Raw genomic sequence first — 5,000 nt, forward strand, 5'->3', positions numbered from 1 at the left:
TACCAAATAGAAACAACCTCCTCCACTCAACCCCATTTACAATATCTTCTCCCCAATGTTGTTCTAAAAGCCCCTTTATAAACTCATGAAACCCTTGTAATCTACTACATTCAATAAAAAAGTGCATAAAATTTTCCACCTCCGTACCACAAATATCACATTCTCTTTTAATGTCTCTATTTATTTGATGTAAAACCACGTTCGTAAAAATCCTATTATGTTTCAATTTAAAATCATTATCTTCACATTCTATAGAATTATATTTAACATTGACATTCTTCCATATTGATTTTACATCTATATTTACAAATACCCTAGACCACACTTTTTCTGAAGCAGGAGCTTTTATCTCTCTTAAAATACATTTTTCATAAATCTTTTTAACTTTCAAACCTGATAAAACATGTTTCTCCCCATTACTTTCATAATATAAAACCGGTAAACCCTTAGCCCTCTCAACCACCTCTGTATTTATTAAAAGCACCCATTCTTCAGGAATACACCCTAAAATTCTCTTATACATATTTTCTATTGTAGTTTTACTTATTTCATCTTCTACTTCACAAACATTATCATAGATCGCTTGTACAGTAAGAAACCCTGGAATGACCTCGTATAAAATATCCCCAATCTGTCTCATCCCAGCCCTCATAAAATATTTACAAAACAACATCTTATTATTATATTGTATCTTGGGATTTAAGAAAATTGGCTGATTTAAAATATTGTCTAAAATGGTACACTCATAATAAATATTTGGTAAAAACTCCCCCCAAGCTTCAAACACTTCTCTATAAAACAATGGTATATTACTTAACATTTCTTTTTTCATGCACATCAATAAACCATTGTCCCCCATCCTCCCAACCTCCTGCAAATACTCCTTAAAAAATCTTTTCCATCCATAATCTAGTTCACCATATAAATATTTCCGTACCATTTTAACTCTAATTGCTTTTTTCCTTACATTTAAATCCACCAACTTCAAACCCCCCTCCTCATATCCTGCAATCAATGTTTTAAAAGAAATTTTCGCTCCTTTCCCATCCCATAAAAAATCAACTAAAATCGTATTCATTTCAGATAAAACCCATTCTGGTACATCTAAAACGTTCATGACATGAATAAAAATTGACATCAGCAAGGAATTTACAACAATTACTTTCCCTTTTAATTTCAAAGCCCTCCCCCTCCACATATTTACTACCTTCCTAACTTTATTTATAACCCCACTCCATGTCAGATCCCTAGCTTCTTGTTCCTTCACCCCTAAAAACACACCTAACACCTTAAAATAATCATTTACCACCTTAAAAGGAAAAGTCCCCTCATTATTCTTCCCAACATACATTATTACTGACTTTTCCATATTCACTTTAGCTCCTGAGGCTTTCTCATATACTTTAAAACACTCCATCACCCTTTTAACACTTCCCTCATCTCTGACTGTAATTGTGGTATCGTCTGCATATTGATGAATTAAACTAAAACCTCCTTGCGGAGTCTCTACACAATTTATAAAATGATCTTTTTTAAGGTATGCCGCTAAGGGTTCTACTGATAAAACAAACAATAAAGCTGATAAAGGGCACCCCTGTCTCACTGACCTCTCAAGAATAAAAGAATCTGTTAAAACCCCATTACATTTAACCCTACTTTTAGCCTTTCTATATAATAATTTTATCCATCTTATTATACCATTTCCAAACCCATACTTTTCCAGTACCCTAAACATAAAATCATGTTCCACCCTGTCAAAAGCTTTATTAAAATCTATACTTAAAACAATCCCCCCCATCTTGTCACTATTCATTTTATTTATCACATCTCTAAGTGTAGTTATGGTATCTGCTATATCTCTTCCAGGCACACTATAATTTTGTGTAGGTGCTATAATATCATTTAAAACCATCTTCATCCTATTTGCCAGTATCTTAGCTAAAATCTTATAATCTGAGTTTAATAAACTAATTGGCCTATAATTTTCTAGTTTCAGTTTGCTCCCCTTATTTTTATATAAAATCGATATCAGCCCTGTCACCATGGAATCTGAAACAGTATCATTGTCTTCCATATATTGATATACTTCTAATAAAATAGGTGCTAAAATACTTTCATACATTTTATAAAACTCTGCAATTAGTCCATCTACTCCAGGACTTTTATTTATTTGTAAACCCTTAATTGCATCTTTCACTTCATCCATTGTTATCTTCCTATCACACATTTGCTTATCTTCAACACCAATTTGCACATCCACACTACTTAAAATCTCTTTTACACACCCCTCCTCCACCTCCCCTTTCTTAAATAAATCCTTATAAAAATTCTGTACAGTTTCTAATATTTCAACATAATCAATTACCACTTCACCCTTTACATTTTCAATCTCACTAATATATGATTTCATCTGTTTAGTTTTCTCTAAACCAAGAAAAAACGACGTACATTTCTCCCTTTCTAAAACATATTTTGCCCTACTTCTTATAATTGCACCCTTACACTTATCTATTTCACATTTGCTCAATTTTTCTTTTAAATCTAAAAACTTTTCAATAGTATAATCAGGATCACTATCACATTTCTTCATTTCTTCATTCAATTTTGTTCTTAAATAATTTTCTGCTCTTGTCATCCTACTCCTCTTCTTCCTTGCATATCTAATACTAAAAACTTTTATTTTTTCTTTAACATTTTCCCACCACTTGCACTTATCATTCCCTTTTTGCCTATCCTCCATTTCATCTTCTATCAAAGATTTAAGTTGTTTCCCGTATTCCTCATCACCTAGATACCCTGCATTCATACACCATATTCCCCCCCCTTTCCTTTCCTTATCTAACCCCACCGAAAATGTTAACCCAGCATGATCACTAAAAGTTGTAAAAATATATTTAATATCCTTCATAAAATTCCTTAACCCTTCGTTTACTAAAACCAAATCTATCCGTGTCTGTTTCAATTCCCCTAAAACCACCTGCCTTCTAGAAAATTCTCTCTTATTCGGATTCTCCTCCCTCCATATATCAATTAAATTGTTTTCAACCATCATTTTCCTTAAAACCCCCCTAGATACATCACTTCTAAAAATAGCTCCCCTTGTCATATCTAGTCTATCCATTTTTACATTAAAATCCCCAACTAAAATACAGTTTCCCTTGCACCATTTCGCTAATTCTAAAAATAAATTCCTTCTCTCTATTTCATTATTCGGCGCATAAATATTTATAATCCTAAAAACCCTAATCATATACTCAAAGTCTAAAATTAAAATCCGCCCATTATTATCATTATATATCTTCTTCACATTTTCTACTACATCCTTCCTTATTAAAATTGCAACCCCACATGAATTCCCCCTACCATTGTTTACATAAATAAAATCCCTCCATATTTTCTGTACTTCTAAAACACACATATTATCCCAGTGCGTCTCTTGAATACATAAAATATCAGAATTCTTTATGTGTACTATTCTATTAAATTTTCCTATTGTTCTCAACCCATTCGCATTTATCGACATTATTGTGACCATACTAATAAATAATAAAATTATAAAATATAATTTCATTATCCTCTACCTTTTATCCAGTTTCTTTCCTCTTCCACCCTTTCTCTCCCCCCCCTCCGCTGCTTTCCTCTTCCTGTATCCTCCTCTCATTCTTTCAAACTTTTCCCCATCATCCGAGTCCGATATCTCCTCCAAGTCCATTTCATCCAGCCAACTTTTCTTCTTTACACCCTCGTCCGTTGTGCTCCCCGTGTTCATCGCCGATTCTGGAATGTTCGTTGTGCTCCCCGTGTTCTCCGCCGTTTCTGGAATGTTCATCTCCGTCTCATGTGTAGTCGTCGTTGTGCTCCCCGTGTTCTCCGCCGTTTCTGGAATGTTCATCTCCGTCTCATATATTGTCGTCGTTGTGCTCCCCGTGTTCATACCCGTCTCTATTATTGTCATTAAACTTAAAACCCTCTCCATTTCTTCACCCCCCGAGTTACTTGTTTGTGCTGTGCTTTCCCCTAAAACCTGTGAGTCCCCCGAGCTTCCCCCCAGTCCACTCCCCCCCTCCTCCTGAAAACTCCATCTTCTTATTTCTGAATCCATGCTGCTCCCAATTTCGTTAATCTTCTGGTCTTCCTTCTTCTCCCTTCTTCCTTCCTCCGTCTCTCCACCTTCCACCACATCATCTCCTCCATCTTCTTCTCCTTCTTCCGACAATACAACTGCTTCCTCGAATAGTACTTGACTCCCCTCTTCAGTCATAACTTCTCCACAGTTGCATTCCGCCAATCTCTTTCTGCATCTACCACAAACATTCCTTTCCTTCTCTCCGACACACTCTCTCGCATAATGGCCTTGATTGCCGCACTTGAAACACTTGAATTCAGGGCAATCTTTAACTATGTGCCCAGGTTGTATGCACAATCGACAAACTCTGACCTGCTTGTCATGGATCACCCTGAAGTATTCAGCTCCTTCCAGCGTCTCAATTTTTGTGGAATATGGCAATGATGTGACTTTTTCCGTAAATTTAACTTTACAGAACCTTGTTCCGTCAACCACCTCCGTTCCAGGCCAAACTCTCCTCCTTATCTCCGATACGGCCGTTACTCCCCAGCTTCTCAACTTGTCCAGTATCACTTTATCTTCTATATATACCGGTAGATTCATAAAAGACACCACCAATTCATTAATATTCACATCTCTCGCCAGTATCTTGTTGTCCTTTATCCGTATACCGTCCATTAGCCGTTCTTTACCTTTTCCGTTTCTCATCGTAATTTCATATTTCTTATCTCCTTTCATTCGGCATCCCACCACCTCTCCACACGTCTCCTTAATTGCTCGTAGTAATTCCATCGTCGTCACCTTTTCTTCTCCCACCAACTCAATTGCCACCGTGTATTCTTTTCCATATTTCATTCCTCCTTTTTCGTTTTCCTTCCGTTGCGCATTTTCGTTGTCTTTGTCCGTTCCGTTTGTCGTTGCCATGTTGTCCGTC

Source organism: Salmo salar, chromosome 08 (genome assembly GCF_965601325.2).
Source record: "Salmo salar chromosome 08, fSalSal1, whole genome shotgun sequence".
NCBI lineage: Eukaryota > Metazoa > Chordata > Actinopteri > Salmoniformes > Salmonidae > Salmo > Salmo salar.